The sequence below is a fragment of the Gossypium hirsutum genome, chromosome A12, assembly GCF_007990345.1.
Source record: "Gossypium hirsutum isolate 1008001.06 chromosome A12, Gossypium_hirsutum_v2.1, whole genome shotgun sequence".
Classification (NCBI taxonomy): domain Eukaryota; kingdom Viridiplantae; phylum Streptophyta; class Magnoliopsida; order Malvales; family Malvaceae; genus Gossypium; species Gossypium hirsutum.
The window spans coordinates 48053626-48076903 of record NC_053435.1 but is presented as its reverse complement, the minus strand read 5'-3'; the positions used below and the strand labels follow the sequence as shown (position 1 = coordinate 48076903).

General features: G+C 35.9%; 1 long non-coding RNA gene and 1 other non-coding gene across 2 annotated transcripts; both read right to left on the bottom strand.

Annotated features, from left to right (window-relative positions):
• Positions 1 to 3075: 3075 nt before the first annotated feature.
• Positions 3076 to 16279, bottom strand: LOC107938868 (uncharacterized). The gene is made up of 3 exons (XR_001694994.2): positions 16266 to 16279; positions 5889 to 5891; positions 3076 to 3295 (listed from the first exon to the last, which is right to left on the bottom strand). It is a non-coding gene; the product is annotated as an uncharacterized lncRNA (long non-coding RNA).
• Positions 4271 to 4377, bottom strand: LOC121211653 (small nucleolar RNA R71). Its single transcript, XR_005906872.1, has one exon. It is a non-coding gene; the product is annotated as a small nucleolar RNA R71 (small nucleolar RNA).
• Positions 16280 to 23278: the final 6999 nt, after the last annotated feature.

The following is a 23278-nucleotide window of genomic DNA, read 5'->3' as shown; positions in this document are numbered from 1 at the left end:
TTAACAGCAATCCTGTCACAAAATCCATGGTAATTCTATCCCATTTCCATTTGGAGACCATCACAGGCTATAACAAACCTAAAGGTACTTGGTGTTCAGCCTTGTCTTGCTAACATATTAAGCATTTCAATACAAATTCGGAGATGTCTCTTTTCATGCCATTCCACCAATACATTTTCTTCAAATCATTGTATATCTTGGTACTTCCCGGATGAATAGACAAATGACTATCATGCACCTCTTGCAAAATTTTTTGAATAAGCTTGTCGTCTCCTAGTGTACAGATCCTACTTCTGAACATCAAGCAACCATCGGGACCAATTTGAAAATCTGTGTCGGTGCCTGACTCGCATTGAGTTCCCTTGGCTTGCAAACCACTATCATTGAACTAGGCTACACAAATTTCTTGTTTGGCTTGGCTCTTAACTTTTCCAAAACCGAACTATCATCTAACAAGGCCAACTACGTGTTTAGGGCTCTCAAAGCAAACAAGGATTTTCTGCTTAGTGCATCTGCGACCACATTTGCCTTTCCCGGGTGATAGTCAATGATCAATTCATAATCTTTAATCAACTCTAACCATCTCTGTTGTCTCAGATTCAATTTTTTTGAGTCATCAAATATTTCAAACTCTTGTGATCGGTGAATACACGACATGTCTCACCATACAAATGGTGTCTCCAAATCTTCAGGGTAAATACAATGGCTGCTAGCTCCAAGTCATGTGTTGGATAAATTTTCTCGTGTGGTTTTAATTGCCTCAAAGCATAGGCTATCACTTTACCTTCTTACATCAGTACGCAACCTAGTCCATTCAAGGACGCATCACTATAAACCACAAATTCTTTTCCCGGCTCAGGTTGTACTAGTATTGGAGCTTCGATCAGCAATGTCTTCAATCTCTCGAAATTCTGCTGACACTTCTCTAACCATTCAAACTTAACATCTTTTTGCAGCAACCTCGTCAAAGGAGTTTCAATTATTGAAAATCCTTTTACAAAGCATTGATAGTAGCCGGCCAAGCCCAAAAGCTTCTAATCTCAGTTATGTTCTTCGGCGGCTTCCACTCGACAATAGCAGATATCTTACTCGGATCAACTCGGATGCCATCACCCAAAACAATGTGACCCAAAAATCCTACCTCTCGAAGCCAAAACTCGCTTTTGCTGAACTTAGCATACAATTTCTTGTCTTGCAAGATTTGTATTATAGTCCTCAGATGTTCAGCATGCTCGGACTCATTACTAGAATAGATCAAAATATTGTCAATGAATACCACAACAAACTTGTCCAAGTATGGTCGGAAAATGCGATTCATTAAGTCCATAAACATAGTTGGGGTGTTCGTTAGACCAAAAGGCATGATCAGGAACTCGAAATAACCATACCTCATCCTGAAAGTAGTCTTAGGCACGTTTGACTTTTTAACTCGCAACTGGTAGTAACCAGATCTTAGATCTATTTCTGAAAATATAGTGGCTCCTCTCAATTGATCAAACAGATCATCAATCCTCGGCAACAAATACTTGTTCTGGACAAATTACCATTTTTCCCCTAACATTTTACACTTTTTACAATTTAGTCCAAATTGCACAAAACACAAAATATACAAAATTTGACCACACTATTGCTAGACCGAAACTTCCTTATGCTCATAAAAATCCATACATTTCATTTATTTTATATTTTAGTCCCTCAATTTATAATTTTTACAATTTAGCCCTAATTACTCGAATTCATCAAAAATTCCAATACAAAACATATTAATCCAAAAAATATATTTCATAATTCATCATCAAACATCATAAAATACAAATATTAATCAATGAAATAATTCAAAATATTCATCAAAATCAGAAATTCTAGCATGGGTCGAATAATATTTGAAGCAACGATTTAAAAAACGTAGAAATTATCAAAAACTGAGCTAGTTTCGTACCTTGATTGAGCCTAGAATCAACCGAACCATAGCTTCCTTTATTTTATTTTGTTATTTTGTTATTTCAGAAATAATAGAAAGTATGTGATAAACTGTAATATATACATATTTTTACCCCATGCTTGGCATATTTATGGATGATTTTTCCTTGGTTTTATTGAATTCGATCCTCCTAATCCTTTAAATTCATCTTTTACACTTAGGTGAGCATAGAAAGGTGAAAAGAGCAAGAAATAGGCCAAAAATGGACAAAATGGGCCTAATTCAACGTGGCACACGGCCTAGGCACTCCCACACGGGTGATCCACACGCCCGTGTGTGACACACGGGTAGACCACATGCCCGTGTATCATGCCTGAGTCGACACTAAACCAAGTCAGAATTACACATGACCTGAACACCTTTGCACTGGCGTGGCACACGGCCATGTCCCTGTCGAGCCCAAGTCTAATTCTACTCGGAAAAAGCTAATTTTGAGGGTTTTGAGACATTCTAAAGTCTATATAAACATGCTAGCAGGGGTTTGAAGAGGGACACGAAGAATAGAAAGCAGAAAATACTGGAGAATAGCCATCGAGATCAACTCAGAAGTAGGATCTACATCAAGACTGAAGATTTCCATCCAATTTCCTAAAAGATCTTTGGGTTTCTTTATGTTTTATTGTTTTCCAATTTTTGAGATGTTTTCTATTATTATGAACTAAACTCCCTAAATACCTAAGAGAGATGAAACTTAAGACGAATCTTATTACTAATTGAGTTATATGATAAGTACTTGTTCTTATTCTTAATTGTGAGTTTAAACCTTGTTTTAATATTCTAGGATATTAATTCAGGTTTTTGACGTGCTTATTCAGTGCAGGAAAAGTCCCTGTTTAAGAGTAGATCATTCATAATTAAGTGGAGTTGCATGCAATCCTAGAGATAGAACGAAATAAATCTGCTGGATTAGAGTCAAATCTAATAAGGGAATCCATAGATCGAGTTAATGCGACAATATGGGTTTTAATTCAAAAGAGATTTCAATTGATCAACCTAGAGTCAGTTGTTTTTAGTCTCGAGAGAGATATTAACATAAATCAGGGATTCCTACGGATTCAGTCTAGTGAATAAATAGTCTAATTCAAAGGCAATAAGTGAATATCATCTTTGACGACGTTTTTTTCTCCTTTTCACACGGGTTTAGAAAAGGTCGGGGTCTGATTTCTTTTTTTTTGGAAGTTCAGGGGTGGGGGCAGGTCGATAGACTAATAAAGTCTGATATCGTTGGGTGTTTTGACAACATCGATCATGAGCTACTAATCAACATAATTCAATCTTACTTGGGAAAGGAAAATCAACCCTTCTTTGATCTTCCTTGGGTATTGTCTTCTCCATCGGTTTTCCAAAAGTATTTTTCCAACTTTAATTGCTGTCGCAATCTTAGTTAATTAGATAATTAGTTTTAGATTAAAAATTCTCTTAATTTTTAGGCTAGATACTAAAAAGATAGTAATTAACAGAACTTTTAGTCCTTGTGGATATGATATTTCCGGTCTCACCATAACTATACTACTATTCGATAGGTGCGTTTACCTTAGTCAAATTTTCAGTTAGTTTTACTACCATCAAGTTTTCGGCGCAGTTGCCAGGGACTAAGATATTAGGAACACTTAATTTTTATTACTTTAGCCATTTTTATTTTTATTTTCAATTTAATTTTGTTTACTAAATTTTCTTTTCTCTACTTCTGGAAGGTTTTTATAGTGTATGACTAGAAGAAACCCGTCAGGACCTCTACTTTTTTTATAGTGAAATCGAAAGCACAGCTCGTAGAAATTGAAGAGAAATAAGGCGAAACCTTCAATACATAGAGGAAGAGCGAGAGGCCGATATCCATACCACAACCAAAGAGATGGCTGATAATCATAATAATCTGCTACCTCCTGTGGCTGTTGCGAACCCAGTAAATTAGGATCCTGCTCCTCATACTATGTATGATTATGCTAAACCTACTTTAACAGGAGCTGAATCAAGTATAGTTAGACCTGCTATTACTGCAAAAAATTTTGAACTGAAACCTAACACGATTCAAATGATACAATAGTTTGTTCAGTTTGATGGTTTGTAGGACAAGGATCCAAACACTCATTTCGTGAATTTTCTAGAATTCTGCGACACTTTTAAGATCAATGGCGTTTCTGATGATGCCATTCACCTTTGGTTGTTTCCATTCTCATTAAGGAATAAATCTAAACAATGGTTAAACTCGTTACCACGAGGGTCAATCACTACTTGGGAACAAATGACTGAAAAATTTTTACTTAAATATTTTCTGCCGGCTAAAACGCTAAACTAAGGAATGATATCTTTTCTTTTGTGCAGATGGATTTAGAAACTCTTTACGATGCATGGGAGAGATACAAGGACCTATTAAGAAGGTGACCTCACCATGGGTTACCTCTATGGTTGCAAGTTTAGACTTTTTACAATGGAGTAAACCCCTCAACAAGGTAACTTGTCGACGCAACCGGTGGTGGAACATTGAACAACAAAACACCTAAAGAGGGTTATGAATTTATTGAAGAGATATCACTGAAAAACTATCAGTGGTAGGTCATGAGAATGAAGTCGACAAAAGCTACTGGTGTTTTCAACCTCGACTAAGCTACTATCTATCTAACCAAGTAGAACTTTTAAATAAAAAAGATTGACGATTTGTATGGTTCTACTCAGGTACATCCGGTGATGAGGTGTGATTCAAATAGAGGAGGAGTACACCATACAGAATATCAATCCTTCAACCCTAGCACCGAGGAGGAACAAGTCCACTAAATGGGTAATAATAATTCTAGACCTGAAAATAACTTATACAGTAACACCTATAATGCAAGTTGGAGGAACCATCCCAATTTCTTGTGGGGTGGTCAAGGAAATCAAAGGCCATAACATCCTCCAGGTTTTCAATAACCACCTTACCAGCAGGAAAATAAGTCGAACCTTGAGGATATGCTAACGAAATTCATCTTGGTGTCAGAAACTCATTTTTAGAATACCGAAACAGCGCTTAAAAATCAACAAGAGTCGCTTCAAAGGCTCGAAACTCAGATAGGACAGCTTGTTAAGTTAATTTCCAAGCGACCACAAGGTAGCTTGCTGAGTAATACTAAAACTAACCCAAGGGAGCAACTTAATGCGATTACTGTTCGAGATGAAGAAGGGTTAGTTGAACTTGAACCAGAACCGAAGCAATGACTTGTGGTAAGTAAAGGTAAGGATAAGGTGGACCACAATGAGCAAAAATCGGTAAGTAGAGAATATAAACCTCATGTGCCATACCCCACCGAGACAAGAAAAGACCATTCGGACGAACAATTTGGTAAATTCCTTAAATTATTAAAGAAATTACATATTAACTTACCGTTTACTGAAGCTCTTTTGCAAATGCCAAACGTAGTTAAATTTTTAAAGGAGCCTTTAGCAAATAAGTAGAAGTTGGATGAGGTGCCGCATGTGGAGTTGAACGCAGTTTCCTCTGCCATTCTACAGAATAAGCTACCTAACAAATTAAAAGATCTAGGGAGTTTTACGATCCTTTGTTTAATTGGTAATCTAAATGTTAACAATGCTTTGGCTGATTTAGGGGCAAGTATTAATGTCATGCCCTATAAAATGTTTAAACAACTAGGTCTTCAAAAACCCAAACAAACTAGGATGAACATTCAATTAGCAGATAAAACAATCAGATTTCCTAGGGGTATTATTTAAGACGTACTTGTTAAAATCGAAAAATTTATATTCCCAATTGATTTTCTTATTCTAGACATAGAAGAGGACAATGACGTGCATTTAATTTTAGGAAGACCTTTTTTAGCAACTGCTAGAACTATCATTGATGTTGGCATAGGTGAATTGATACTTCGTGTAACTGGTGACACAATTAAACTTCAAGCTCGTGGTTCTGCTAAACTATCTAGTAATCGAGATGATTTTTTAAGTTCTATTAAGCTAAATAATGTAGCAACTAAACCTCCTTTGCAAGACTCCCCTAGGAAGAATGTGATGGAGCTCCAGTCTAATCTATGCAAAAAAAACAGAGCGACTCATTAAGAACGAAGGCTTCAGATGATGAACTAGACGAATGGCGAACACGTGTCAAGGAGAAACCAAAAGCACACGATGAATCAAAGCAACACCTCGATAAGCGTAGGAATGAAATAGCAAAATTTAAGGTTGGGGATAAAGTATTGTTAGATGAAAAGGACCCACAAATTACTACCTCAGAGCTTAATACAAACAGAGCGACTCCCTTTACGGTACTGAATGTTTTCCCATACGGTACAGTCGAGGTAAATCATTCTCAATTTGGCACTTTTAAGGTGAATACTACTCGACTTAAGCTTTATGAGGATAATAGAATTGATAGCAGAAGTGAGGAGTTTCAACTCCTCAATCCACCGTAATCATGCGAATGAGAGGTAAGTCGACTTAGACTTTAAATAAGCGATTCTTGGGAGGCAACCTGAGCACTAACACTACTAACTCGTTTATTTTAGCTATTTTTAGTGTTTTTGTGCAGGTACACTAGCCCACACAACCTGGACACATGGGCGTGTCCTTGGCTGTGTGGAAACAGGGCTAAAAATTCCCTAAGTATCGAGCCACACGGCCATACGACATGACCATGTGAAGCACACGGCCTAGACACACGGGCAAGTCCAAGGCCGTGTAAAAACTGCAGCTAAGTTTTCAAATTTTAAATAAGTCAAAGATCCACATGGGCAAGGCACACGACCGTGTGTTCAGACACACGGGCGTGTGTGGTGCCAGTGTGAACCATACGGGACCGCCACACGAGCATATCCCCAAGCTGTGTGATGATTAGATATTTGAATTTCGCGATAAACTCGGGATGGACGAGATCCACATGGGCATGTGACACGGCCGTGTGGCCCAACACGGGTCTCATATGGCCGTGCCCTTTTTAAACCCCCCTAAAACCTAACTTTTTTCTTCTTCTTCTTCACCAACCCTTTCCCCCTTAGCCGCCACAGCACTTCCCCCACGCTGACTCCCGTTTTCGGCCTCCAACACCACTGGCCGAACCCCCTCCTCCCCTATCTCCCCCTTTCTCTTTCTTTCTTTCCACCCCTCATTTCTTCCCTTTTCCTTTCTTTTCTTTTTCCTTTCCACCCACTTCCACCAGTGCGCCGCACGGCCTGACTTCCCACGCCCGTGTCTCACCCCTGTTCTCCACCGTCAACGCCACCAGCTCCGACCACGATCCTTCGACGACCGGCCACCACCACCGTCGGTCACACCCTCTTTACCAAATCCTCCATCATTTTCATTATTTATTTTTATTTTTATATTTTTTTGTTATCATTGTTATTATTATTAGAAGTATTATGCCATGCCTTTTATTCATCTTTTGTTCTTACTTTAGCCTTATTTTTTTATGTCATTGAGTTCATGTTGATGTTGCTAGTTAGTTTAGGATCATTCTGTTAAGTCTGTTATTTTCTTAGAAGCCCCATATTTAGTTTGTCATATTAGTCAATATAAGTTGAAAATTTAATTAGCAGCTACTTAATTCTTTTAATATAGTTAGACCTATAATTTGTCTACATCGTTCTTCACTTGCTATTTTATTGCCTAGATGTGTTTTTATTTAGATTCTCTTACTCTTGCAGGTATATAATGCCAAACTCACAAGGTAAAAAGACTACAGTTCGCGCTTCGAAAAAGCGGAAGGGTTCTGGCGCAACCTCCTCGAGCGCCTCGACTGAAGCTCGCCACTCTCTACTTCGGTTCTCGTCAGGCCTACAGGACTACCTATTTCAGCTTCTACGAGTACAACTATTGGGAGTGGGCTGATGTATTGACTGAGCCGCTTTGGAACAGGTCCAACTTGCTCACCTCGTTTGATTCCATCTCGATATAGTACCATGGGATCGATTCTTTGCAATCGTTGAACCCACATATTCAGAGCTGACATTAGAGTTCTGCACTACTTTCCACCTATGGCACGTGATGAACACACATGACGAGGCTGGTACTATCGTTTTCCAACTTGGTGGACTTGTCAAGCATATGAGTGTACCCGAATTTGGAGCTGCTTTGGGCCTCTACACGGAGGAGTTCATGGCTTCAGAAAATTTCCTACAGATTCATCGTCACATACACTATTCGCCATCTTACCGTTGGACCAACCTTACGATGAGCACGGTTCCCTATGACGCAAGTTGCTCAAAGGAGACTTCTTTCCCTCCAACATTACGCTACATTCATGCTATCTTGGCTCATACTTTAACTGGAAGGAGAGAGAGCACCGGAGTAGTTAGCACCACAGACACGTACTTCCTATGGAGCATGGCGACTGGCCATGTATTTGACTTGGCATATTTTATTGCCCTCGCCTTTCGCCAAAAGAAGGATCGCCATAGGAAAGGCCCCATCTGCCTTGGCCCTTACGTGACTCACCTCGCTCAACACTTCAGCCTTTTCGACACTCTAGAGATGTCATCGACACTCACATTAGTTGGCCAGATGTCTCTGTAGGGAATTTCTAGTATGATCCACATGCGGATGATAGAGCGACACTGTGGAGTCGACCCACCTCAGTACAAACTCGTCCAGTCGGCTGACTAGGATGATCCAGAGGACATTACTGATGATGTCCCTCCCTTTCACGAGGACCCACCCTCACCACCACCACCACGTCACCGACCTCTTGCTGCCATTTTTACAGACTTATCCGAGTGATTCACTCGTTTTGAGCAGCAGTGTTTTGAGTGATTTGATAGCATTGAGGCCACTCTCCAATAGATTTGTCACCACATCCATATCTCTTCTCCAGCGCCATCGGCTCACGACTCTGATGATGAGGACTTTTGAGTCCCTTTATTTTACTATTATTTTTATTTTTCTTTTATTTTTATTTAAACTTTATTGTGTCTTATTTATTTTTCGAAGACTTATGGTTTTATATTTTAAACTCTGCTTATCTTTATGATATTATCGTATTATCCCCTAATTCTCTTCCACAATGGTTTTTTTAGTACCTCAGAATCATGCCTCTTATTCGACTTCCTCTACAATTCTTGCTCTTGCTACTTCAAGGATCTCATCCAAATTTTCAGGAAAGTTTCGCTTCTCGCCCTCTCTTCTGATATTATGCCTATATTTTTATTAACTATCGTTGTACATTGAGGACAATGTACATCTTAAGTGTGGGGAGGTTATCTATGTGATTATCAGAAAATCCCTGAATTTTTAAGCTTGTTCTCAAATAACTTTCTCATATCATTATTAGAGTAAATTTTGATTGATCTATGATTTTTATTGATATGTTTTGAATTAAATCATAAGTAACTGTGCATTGATTGTTTAAACTTTAAGACATTAGAGAATCAAGTACGATAAGTTGAAACTTTTTAGAATTAAAATTGCTAGGTTGTCTCCTTGAATTGAGGTATTATCTTGAAGTTTTGAATTTACAGGATTGACATCAAATACCCATAATTTCTGTGAGATTTTGAGCCTTTTAGAGCATATATCCTTCGTGCTCACTGATTTTATTAATTATGAGTGTGTCAACATTGATTTGTTATTCTAGAACTTGCATCAATTATACATGTCGAGACTACACCATTGATTTGATATACTAAAATGATAAAGGCACTTAGGTTTTAACCCAATTTTTCTCCCATAAAAAGCCTACCTACACAATTGACCCTTAGTGAACCCCCTTAAGCTTAACAAACTATTTTTTTAATTTACCCTAAAATTTAACCCTTTTATCATACTTTTTGATTCGTTGAGAATTTTTCCCATTTTATTGACTCCCTTTTTGTCGAGATTTGAATTGGTTAATTTTCTAACTATGTTCTTTCATTCAAATAATATAATTCTCTCTTATATAAATATTTTTTTTATTCTTAAAAAAAATACATACATACATACATATTGGTAGTAATTCCTTGTTTTTGAGCTTAAGTTTTTAATTCCATATTCTGAGAAGAAGCTCATGTTTATTGATGTTAGTTATTTTTCCAGTTAGGTAATTTATCAAGTTAATCTCGATTCTAATCGTTTCTTTTTCAGCCTTTATCCACACCTTAATCCAAAGCCCCGTTACAACCCTTCAAAGACCTTTTGATTTGTGTATCATATCATTTATAGTAGTGGAGATCTAATTTTCATGCAAGCCTATGGTAATAACTTTTCATGTTTGACTAATAAGTGCTTAATCAGTGAACCTTAAACACACTGAGTGATTTGAGTAAACCTTTAGTGAAGATGTCATTCAATGTCAATTTGGAATTAAATATAATTACTTAGATAAAGGGGGATGCCTATACTTTTATGATTGAAATGCTCAACTTTGACTATTTGAAACTTTAATGTTCTTTTCGTTAAATTTTCAATGTGTGACTGCTTGTAGATTATTTTGAAACATTATTGATGAGAATTATAAGTTGAGAAGAATTTCTTTTGATTGTGAGTTGAAGATTTTGCTTGAGGACAAGCAAATTCTTAAGTGTGGGGATATTTGATAAACCGTAATTTATACATATTTTTTAACCCTATGCTTGGCATATTTATGAATGATTTTTTCTTGTTTTTAGTGAATTCGATGCTCCTAATCCTTTAATTTCATATTTTATACTCAGGAGAGCTTAGGATAGCAAAAGGAGCGAGAAACGGGCCAAAAACAGACAAATTGGGCTTAAAATAGCGTTTCACACAGCCCAGGCACTTCCACACGGGTAAACCACATGCCCGTGTCCTTGCCGAGCCCAAGCCTAGTTCTATTCAGAAAAAATGCACTTTTGAGGGTTTCGAAGCATTCTAAATCCTATATAAACACCCTAAAAGAGGATTAGGGGGGACACATAGAGTTGGAGGCAGAAAATACTCACGAATTGCCATCAGAATCACCTCGGAGCTAGGATCTACATCAAGACTAAAGATTTCCATCCAATTTCCTAGAAGTTCTTGGGGTTCTTTATATTTTGTTGTTTTCCAAACTTTGGGATGTTTTCCATTATTATTATGGACTAAACCCCCTAAATACCTAAGGGAGATGAAACCTAAGACGAATCTTATTACTCTTTGATTTATATGATAAATATTTGTTCTTATTCTTAATTGTGAGTTTTAACCCTTGCTTTAATATTCCAGGATATTAATTCAGGTTCTTGGTGTGCTTATTCAGTGGAGCAAAAGTCCATGTTTAAGAGAAGATCATTCATAATTAAGTGGAGTTGCATGCAAACCTAGAGATAGGACAACATAAATCTGCCAGATTATAGTCAAATCTAATAAGGGAATCCATAGATCGAGTTAATGCGACAATAGGGGTTTTAATTAGAAAAAGATTTCAATTAATCAACTTAAAGTTAGTTGTTTTTAGTCTCGAAAGGGATAATAACATAAATCAGGGATTTCTACGCAATAAGTCAAGTGAATAAATCGTCTAACTCAAAGGTAATAAGTGAAGTCTAGGTGGATTCTTTCTTGGGTATTGTCTTCTCCATTGGTTTTTTCTAAAGTATTTTCCAATTGTCATCTCTATCGTAATCTTAGTTAAATTAGAAAATTAGTTTAGTTTAAAAACACCCTTTAATTCTTAGGCTAGATAATAAAAAGATAGTAATTACTAGTACTTTTAGTCCTCGTGGATACGATATTTCCGGTCTCACCATAACGATACTACTGTTCGATAGGTGCACTTTCCTTAAGTCAAATTTTTAGTTAGTTTCACGACCATCATGTCGACACGGCCATGACAAACGGGCATGTGGTCTACCCATGTATCACATACGGGTGTGTGGATCACCATTGTGGGAGTGCCTAAGCCATATGCCACGCTGAATTAGGCCTATTTTGTTCGTTTTTGGCCCGTTTCTTGCTCTTTTCGCCTTCCTATGCTCACCTAAGTGTAAAACATGAATTTAAAGGATTAGGAGCATCGAATTCAATAAAACTAAGGAAAAATCATCCATAAATATGCCAAGCATAGGGTAAAAAATATGTATATATTACAGTTTATCAAATATCCCTACACTTAAGCATTTTCTTGTCCTCAAGCAAAATCCTCAACTCACAATTAAAATAAATTATTTTCAACTTATAATTCTCATTAATAATGTTCGAAATAATCCACAAGTAATCATACATTAATAGCTTTAACTATAAGAACATTAAAGTTTCAAACAATCCAAATTGAGCATTTCAATCATAAAATCATAAGTATCCCCCTTTATCAAAGTAATTACCTTTAATTTCAAATAGACAAGGGTTGAAATCCTCACTAAAGATTCACTCAAATCACTCAAAGAGTTTAAGGTTCAATAATTAAACACTCAATAGTCAAACATGAAAAGTTATTACCATAGGCTTGCATGAAAATCAAATCTCCACTATTATAATGATATGATACACAAATCAAAAGGTCTTTAACCGGGTTATAATGGGGCTTGGGTTAAAGCTGTGAATAAAGGCTAAAAAAGAGGGTTAGAATCGAGATTAATTTAATAGATTACCAAACTTAGAAAAACAAAGCTAATCACTAAATTACAAACAAGTGCCAGAATTAACACTAATCAAAATTAATGAAGTGAGCTTTTATCTTATTATGATAACTTATCCAAGCTCTTTAGAACAATATGTAATTTGAATGAATGTAAATATACATTTTTTTAAAGAAGAACAGTTATAATAATGGAAAGTACATAATAAGAAATAACTCAGCAACTGGAATGAACGAACATAGTTAGGTAACTAATCAAATCAAATCTCGATAAAAAGGGAGTTAATGAGAAGGGAGCAATTTTTAACGAATCAAAAAGGGTTAAGTTGAGGGTTACTATTAAGGGGAAAATCAAGAAATATTAGTTAAGGCTTAAAGGGGTTCACTAGGGGTCAATTATGTGGGTAGGCTTTTTATGGAGTGAATGGGTTAAAACCTAAGTGCCTTTATAATTTTAGTATATCAAATCAAAGGTGTGCTCTCGACATATATAATCAATGCAAGTTCTAGAATTGCAAATCAATGTTGACACACTCATAGTCAATAAAATAAGTGAATAAGAAGGATATATGCTCTAATGGGCTCAAAATCTCACGAAAATTATGGGTATTTGATGTCAATCCTGCCAATTCAAAACTTCAAGATAATACCTCAATTCATGGAAATAACCTAGCAATTTTAATTCTCGAAAGTCAACTTATCATACTTGATCCTCTAATGTCTAAAAGTTTAAACCATCAATGCACAGTTATCTATGATTTAATTCAAAACATATCAATAAAAATCATAAATAAATCAAAATTCATTCTAATAATAATATGAGAGATTTATTTGAGAACAAGATAAAAATTCAGGATTTTCTGATAATCATAAATAACCTCCCCACACTTAAGATGTACATTGTCCTCAATGTACAAATATAGATAATAATAATTATAAGCATAATATCAAAGGAGAGGGAGAGAAGCGAAACTGCCCTGAATTTTTGTATGTAATCCTTGAAAGAGCGAAAATGGGTTTAGATACATTGAAAGTGATGTGTATGTGACATGTAGACAAAGGTGAAGGTGGTAGTAGAGATTGGGTTCCACAAGCATAGTGCCTAGTGAAGAGGTTATTGTGGTGGTCGGTGTTGTGGTGCTATGGTAGTGGTCGAGCAGGACATGGCAGTTTTGGGGGATTGTTTGTTTATTCCTGAGTAGCACCCATCGACTGAACCTTTTGAAACTGTGATGCCATCAGTAATGTTTAAGGGATTTATATTGATAGAGTGGTTATGGTTAGTAATAATGAAATAACTAGATAAAAGAAAATTCAAATTATACTAATAAATGTCTTTTAAGAAAATGATAAATAAAGACAGAAAGAAACGCAAAAATAAAAATAAAATAAAAAGAAAATTAAATTGAAAATTAAATGGACTTAAAAGTCCTCATCGACAGCTAGATCTTGAGGCGGTGGTGTTGGAGGCGATATGTGAAAATGTTGGCAAATTTGTTGTAGAGTCACCTCGATGATGTCAAATCACTGAGTGTAGTATTGCTCAAAGTGATGAAGGTGGTCAGAAACTTCTGACAATGAAGCAGCCCAGGAACTAGTCGGTGACTCGGTAGTGGCTGAGAAGATGGGTCCTCCTGAAAAGCAGGGATATCGTCAGGAATATCCTCAGCGTCGTCCTTATCGGTAACTCGTACAAGTCAGTACTAAGGAGGGTTGAACCCACGTCGATGCTCAATCATCCACATATGGAGCATACTTTAGATGCCCTGTGGGGACATCTGGCCAATGAGCGTGAGTGAAGAGGACTGTGTCACTGCATTCAAGAGCCCAAAGTATCGCGCTAGACGAGTCACATATGGGCCAAGGTTGATGAATCCCTTTCAGTGTCGCTCGATTTGATGGCGAAAGGCAAGGGCGATGAAGTAGGCGAGATCAAAAATGTACCCTGCCTCCTACTCCACAGGAAGTATGCATCGTGAGTGTTAATGACACCAATGCTCTCTCGTCTCCCTATTAATGTGTGTGCCAAAAGAGCGTGGAGATATCGCAGAGCTGGAGCTAGAGCCGATGCCTTGGAACGACTCATGTCATAATGGATCTGACTAGCTGTGAGATCAGTCCAACAGTACGAGGGTGAGTACTGGATGTGACGGTCGAGTTGAAGAAAGTTACCGACACTTATAAATTCATCAGTATAGATGCCCAAAACTATGCCAAATTCAGGTACACTCATATGACGCACTAAGCCACCAAGTCAGAAAGTGATAGTACTGGCCTCGTCATGGGTATTCATCACATACTGTAGGTGGAACGTAGTGCAAAACTCCAAGGTAAGCTCTAAATAGGTGGGCTCGATAATCAAAAAGAACTGATCCCATGGGGCAGTGGTAATGAAAGCATGAACCTCATTAGCTAGTCTGACCTGCTCCAATGCAGTCCAATCAATACATCGGCCCACTCCTAATGGTCGTACTCGAAGAGGCTGAAACAGGTCGTCCTATGGGCTTGAAGAAAATCGAAGCAGAGGATGATGAGCTTTGGTCGAGGTGCTCGAGGAAGTTGCACCGGGACCCTTTTGCTTTTTCGAAGCGGGGACGGCAGTCTTCTTGCCTCGTGTGTTTGTCATGGTGTTACACAATTTAATATCCACTCACATATGCAGTATTTACAATAATCAATATGAACAGATGTACCCATTTTCTCATTAGAAAATTTTGCACTTATATAATTATCAATTGAATCATATTCAAATTCCCAAATTAAACACATCACTTTACAGTTACATTATAGTTCTATTAGCCAAGCTTATTATCTAAATGTTATGGCATTAAAACTCCTATAATAAATATCAATCATGTAATCAACCAAATCATCTTATTCCATAACCGAATATATACCTATACACGTACATTATAGTAGTTCAAATAATCAACCAATCATTCATGACACAAATAATTTTCCTTGTCATTACAAACATAATCATATGCAAACCTGTCATATACATCATTTATAAATATATTCAATTACTTATCTTTGGCCAAATATGAATGTGTACCATTTATCATTTCATTAGTAAATAACTGATTTCATGGGACCATATTAATACTAATTCGTCTAGTACTTTACACATAAATTTAATCAAACTTTAAACTAATCAAATTGACGTTAAAAAAAACGAATCACAAACAAAACATATCATATATTTGTTTATGCATAGTTTACCTATCATTAGCTGAATATAAACATCATATTTTACACTTTTAAATATTTCATTATAAACTAACCAAAATATACCTAAATCATAATCCTCAATTACCATTTGAAATTATACCAAAACAATTGACCAAAACAAACAAGTAACATATTCATTTCTTACCTTCACTAACCGAACCTAATAGCCAAATACCAACAATGACATATACATTACTTAACCAATTTAATACATGCCATATACCGAACATGCATCCATCCATTACTCATTTCCAAGCTGAATTATAAGTCCAAACATCACACCAAACACATCAAAGAAAAACATACTTTCTAAATTAAGCTAATTTCATGGCCTAGTATGCATCATGCCTTGCATTACTCATTACCGAAACACCAAAACCAAACACATCAAACATAGATATAACTGAACTTAGGCATAATGATTAAGCCATTTTCGCATGGCCTAATATATACAACTCAAAATCAAACATAATATATCAAGCCTATACATGCCATATGTTCAAACTCTCAAACTTATAAAATACAGAAATAACGATCGATAGTGTGACGGACTTCCTTGACGATCCTCGAGCTCGTAACTAGCTTTCCAAAATCTATAAAACAATGAACGAACACACACACAATAACCTTGAATAGCTTAGTAAGTCATAAAAAATTAAAACATTTAAATAACATACATAATTCAATTAAACTAAGCCGAATCAAACCAACCTTAGTCACATATACATTTATCATACTTGCAAATTCATATATCATCACATAAATATTAACATATTATACTAACTTGACTGAATAAAAACATATTTATAAGCATATATAAATCTCTCTTTTATCATGCATGATTCATGTATTCATCTCAAATATATACTTACCTTACTTTCATAATCATATATCTTAGCATGTACCTGAACCTTTTAGCTCAATTTCACATTCGATCTTAACTCAATATTGCCTGTTGAACCATTCAGAATTAATAAGGATACTCGGCTAGTCGAAAAGCTCGTACAATGCCAATGTCCCAGACGTGGTCTTACATGTAATCACATATCGATGCCACTGTCCCAGACAGGGTCTTTCACGCAAATCACAAATTGATGCCAACGTCCCAGCGTGGTCTTACATGAAATCACATATCGGAATCCTATGTCATGACATATGTATCCTAAGTATTCCTAAGGTTCGTACAGGACTTTCGAACGTCGTAACTCGACCGATTCAGGCTTATAAATACTTCTCCATACTTAAAAAAATTCGGCTTGAACATATATATACAAGCTATAGTTCAATTCTGCACAAATATAATATATATAATCAAATCTAACAACACGTACTTACTTATGAACTTACCTCGTACGAAGACGAACAGACCGGGTTGACTATTCAACAACTTTAGATTTCCCCCGATCCAAATCTGATTTTCTTTTTTCTTGATCTAAATTAATATAAATTAAACTTATTTAATCAAATATTCAATCAAATTCATCCAAAAACATATAAATGGGAAAATTATACTTTTGCCCCTAACATTTCACATTTTTCACAATTTAGTCCCTATTTCACAAATCACAAAATATTCAAAATTTGATTACACCCATGTTAGGCTGAATTTACCCCTAGTCCATATAAGCCCATATGTTTCATTTATTTCACATTTTCACAATTTAGTCCTAAATAGACATTTTTTTATCAAAAATCACTTAATTAGACTTGACAATCTAACAACATATATTTATTTTTCATCATCAAACACAAAAATCGTCAAGCTACCAACAATGGCAATTCATGAATACATCATCAAAGTCAAAAATTCAAGCATAGGCTAGCTAGTACTCAAAGCACGATCTCCAAAACGTAAAAATTATCAAAAACCGAACAAAAACTAACCTTGAATCAAGCTTGGACAAGACAGAATGTTTGAAAGCTTAAAACCCCTATTTCTTTCTCAAGTTTCAGCCAACAAGATGAGGCTTTCTAATTTATGTTTTATTATATTACATATTATTTCATAATTTACAATACTAACCTTTATAATTTAATAAATAAACCATATATTATAAACCCAAAACCGTCCATGCTACCCTTTAATGGCCTAATTTCCTTTTAAGGACCCCACATTATAAAAATAATAACAATTCGACACTTACACAATTAGTTAGCCACTTTTACAATTTACACGATTAAGTCCTTTTAATTAAATCGAGCACACAAACAATAAAATTTTTACACGAAATTTTCACACATATCAATTCACATATTATAAACATCAAAAATAATATTAAAATATTTTTTGACTCGGATTTGTGGTCCTGAACCACTATTCTTATTAGGGTCTAAATCGGGCTGTTACACGTACACTTAAAGCCAATTATTTAGCCGAAGCTATAATATTATCGCACACTTAGTGCCATTTCATTAAACCGAACTTATCTCGGTATCATACACATAGTGCCATTTATTCAGCCATCACTGTTATATTCACGCACACTCAGTGCCATTTTTAATAGCCGTATCTATTTCATTTCTCGCACACTTAATGCCTCAAATTCGATTCACATTTCACGTACTCTAACCTATCAATATCATTTCTATTTATTTCATCACATACAAACATTATACAAACAAAATGTATTATACGCGAACTTACCTCGGACGTAAAAACAACGGCATTAGTCGATCAATCGACCACTTTGTTTTTACCTCGATCTAGGTCCGAATTTCTCCTTTCTTAATCTATATGTATTCAAAATTAACTCATTTAATCACCAACACATACAAGTTAATACAAAAACACATCTTTGGGCATTTTTTCACTTTAGCCCCTAAAATTACACATTTTAACATTTTAGTCCTTATTACACAAAACATCAAATATACAAAATTCATCAAAATCATGCCTTAGCCGAATTTTCTTATGATCCCTATTAGCCCATATTTATCATTTATTTCACATTTCAACCCCTCAATTTACACTTTTCTCAATTTAATCCCTAATATGCATTTTTTAAAATAGTCTGATTTTGACCCTAGTCGGAATAGTGGTTTCGAGACCACAAATCTGAGTCTGAAAAATATTTTAATATTATTTTCTATGTCTGTGATATGTGAAATTATATCCGTGAAATTTCTATGATTTAATTTGTCTATTTCTGTGCTTAATTATGAAAAAGGATTAAATCGCGTAAAGTGTAAAAATTGAGTGCTAGATGCTAAAGCACCTATTTGGCTTGGCTTTTAAAATAAAAGTCCTTGCATGTAAAATTTACAATTTGTTTTAATAGTGGAAAAATATGGGCATTGGTAGGTGGATTTTTAATGATATATGCCAAGGGCAAAATGGGAAAATAATTATTGAAGTTATTATAATAAAATTAAAAGCATGAAATTAGCCATTTCATCATGTTGTTGCCGAAAATCAAAAGAAAGGAAAAGATGAAAGCTTGTTGAATATTCGCCCATGGTTAGCTTGATTTGGTAAGTGAAGTTTGTTCGATTTCTGATAATTTCTACGTTTCTGTGATCGTTGCTTTGTGTTCTTCAAAACCCATGTCTAAATTTCTGATTCTGTTAAAGATCTCATGAAATTCCATTATTGATATCATGAGTTTTGTGATGTTTTTGAATGAATTATGAAGTTTTGGTATATGGTTCATAAGTTGTCTTTGAGTTTTTGATGAAATTGAGCTATTTGGGTTAAATTTTGAAAATGAGGTTTAGAAGGACTAAATTGCGAATTGAACATATTATATGGGCTTATATAGAAGCCATGAAAATTCAGCGAGCCTTTGTTGCAAAGAAATTTTGCATATTGGTGATTTTATGAAAAATGGACTAAATTGTCAAAGTGTGAAAATGTAAGGGCTAAAATCTAAAGTGCCTTAAATATGTGTATATGGATTAAATTGAATGAAGTGAATGAGTGAATGGTTGAATTTGTATTGTATTACATCAAGAACAAAGAAAATCAGACTTAGATCAGGGAAATCCAAAATAGTTGAATAGACGACTCGTTTTACCCGAAATCTGTTTGAGGTAAGTCAAATTACAATTACGTGTTAGTTGAAATAAATTCTGCACATATAAACTGTAATCTGTATTGGATGGCCTTGAGTGCCTGATGAATATCTTTGGAGTAAAGTATAATAATATGTCAATATTTGAAAAGCTCTATATGTTTCTAAGAAAAGTTGACATCTGTCTAAGACATCGTGTAAGACCGTGTCTGGGACACAAGCCTCGATTTAGATTTACATATAAGAACATGTCTGGGACATCAGCATCGTATCTGATTTCCTGTAAGACCCTGTTTGGGACAGAGGCATTGATATTGAATTACATGTAAGACCACATCCGGGACGTTGGCATTATGCTTATTTATGAGCATCTATATCGTTTCTAACCCGTCTAATGATAGTGTACAAAATCTGAGTTTGAGTATATGAAATGTATAACCTATGCAGGTACGTTTGTATCATACTAAATTTCTGAATATGAAAAACTCTGTCTCTGTGAAATATGTATGGAAATGAAGCATGACATATATGTAAACAAAGGAACATGGTTAAGTTTATGAATTATTCTATGAAATGGTTATGAATATTTATGGTTGAATTGTACTTATATGCTTTAGTAGTTAGACCAATTGTATTTGGCTTACTAAGCTCTTTGTAGTTTACTCTGTGTGTTTACTGTAACACCACAAACCCGGCTTAGACATTACAACTGAATCCGGTGTGTCACATTACCTACCACTAACCAAGTTACCTAGTTTACTAAATTTTGGGTGAGCTTTGCAAAAACCATTAATGAAGTTTTAAGAGAAATGTTCCGATTCACTAGTGTGACTCCTATCCATTTTCGATTGTCAAGGGTTTAGAAAAACGTGACTTTTGTTGTACTTTGAAAAGTTTCATTTCGAAGACGTTTGGTTGTCGTGTCGGTTTGGAACAAGTAATTTTTGATAAACCCAAAGTTAACCAATTTCAAGGAATCAATTTAAGTAATGTGAATCTCAAGTCGAAAACAATTTAAGTAATTTAAAAACCCAAAATAAAAATAATAGATCGGCCTTATTACAACTTTAACCAAAATAGAAATAATCAAAAATAAACGCGAAATTTAAAAAGGAAGCTACTTGAAACTTATTTAAAACCAAAAATTCAATCTTCGTGGCCACTCTGAATCCCGCTCAGCTCCAAGTCCACCAACTAGGGCTCACCTACAAGGATGGAAGAGAAAGGGGGTGAGTTTGGAAAACTAAGTGTATATGGAAAACCCATCCAAAGTCCAAGTCAACTCAAGCCCATTGGGCCTAAGCCCTATTCAGATAACAGCGGGTACTGGGCCGAAACCTTTTTTAGAATACGATAAACTGGGCCTTAGCCCCTTTTCAGATAACAGTATGGCCCGTAAGCCCATTCCAGAACAGAACAGACATATTCGTGTATGCAAGCCCAACCCAACCTATAACCAACCGCTACATTCCACCCGTACCAGCCCTCCACTCCATGTGGGGAATAGCTCAACCCACCCAGCCCTGCACTCCACAGTTGCAGCATAGCTGCTCAAATATTAGTAAGTTGAGGCAAAGCCTCCAGTACGTGGTCAAGCCACTTTCAGTACTTCCTCCATCAATAACCCAGTCCCATTCATCAGATAATAATAACATGGCATACAGTAAATAGTAACAGTCAAACATGCATTCAGGTCAACCTTAACCCTAGGGGTATATTAATAATTTTGCTCCTAGGGGTAAAATCGTAAACTTTCCACCTATAAAGGTATTTCAGTACTTTTATCAGTTTTAAGGGTTCTCATGAATGTTACAGTCCTTACTAGACCATTTGTCATCACAGTAATTTATTTATCTCAATTTCACAATTTTAGCCATTAGGCCATAAAACCCCGAAGGGCCCTACAATGCCTATTAGCAATTTAAGCCCATTTAACTCAAGTTTTATGACCAGTTTACCGGTTTAAGCAGTTTCGATTCTACAGTCTAACAGAACATACTTATTGCCTATTTTTTATATTATATATTTTTATTATTTCTTTATTATTTACCCGTATGGGCCCGTAAGCCCATTGGGCCTAGTTTTAGCCTATCTAGGCCCAATTACCGAAGTGCACGAAATTTCACACACGACTAACTTACCACTTTACAATTTCAGATCTAATGATTTCTAAACATCTTGTGAGCACTCGCACACTCACAAGCCCACGAAATGCTAGAATTTCGACATTTCGGCTTTTACTAAATTGAACTATGAGAGGGTGTTCGATACACACCTGTTTTGCGACGACTGCTACTGAGATCCCTTACGATATCTTACAATTGATTACAACAATTCTTTGATTGCAACCCATAACAACCAATCCCAATATTCAGCAACCCATATTCGAACCATGCCCCTAAAGCCTTTAGAATCTTACCTTTTTGCCAAAAACCGATGACTAGATCTAAGTCTAGTTGTTCCAAAGATCCAAGCCTCCGATCAAACCTCTAGAAGACACTAATAACCAAAAAAATCCATCGGTTAAAGACCCTTAAAGCCCTATCCCCAAATTGATAGCCACCCTAGATTTTAGGGACTTCGACTTTTCTAAATTGAAAAATAAGACTAGATCTGAGGTGATGAGCACTTACCACTTATTCCTCTTTGATTTCTAAGTAGATCTGATGCAGATCTATCCTCTAAACGATAGTAGAATTCGAATCCAGGAGATCTAAAGTTTCGGCTATAAGTCCCTAAATCTATGGTATTTCGACTTTTTAAGTGATGAAGAAGATGACAATTTGAGGCTATAACTTTGAAGTAATGTTGCCGACAGATACTAAGGTTTTAGAGAAGATGAAATTTGATCAAAACGAACAAAAATAACTGAAGGATTTTGGCTTAGAGAAATCGGCACAAGAAGTGAATTTTCGGGATTTCGGCCTTTATGGCAATCGGCTATGGAGGTTTTGTGGAGGATGAGATTGACAGAGGAGGTGAGTAAGGTGATCAGAAGGTTTCAGCTAGAAGAAAAAGAAAAAAGGAAGAAATAAAATGGAGGGAAAAGAGAGGAAGAAGAAATCGGCACCAAGGAGAAGGAATTTGCGTTTTCGGCTTTTGTGAGTACTCAGAAAGGATGAATGGCAGTGAAAGCTTTCAGGTGGCTAACCCTAATTCTCTAAGACAGAAAAAGAAAAGAACCTAACCCTAATATCAACTAAAAAAATTGGCCCAACCTCCCTAAGGCCCTTGCCGAAATTCACTTAAGTGATCACATGCCCGGCACATGCCTAAAATTAAAAAGTAACCATATGCCTACCTTGCAACTTGAACCCTGGACCTTTAATTCCTTCCTAGATGCCATTTTTTTAGGAACTTAGTGGCGCCACCTTGACACTTTACCAAGGCCTTATTTGTGTCGTAATTTACGAAGTTCTTCTTAAAAGCCTACTTAACCAAGTCTCCTATTCGTTTAAAATCCAACCTTGATATTTTACCGTGTTTAACTTAGGCTTGGGCCTTATAAAGGCCCACTAACACACTTAAACACAATTCCAATATTCAGAACACCAAAATTTCAATTTTCACCGGTTGCAGTAA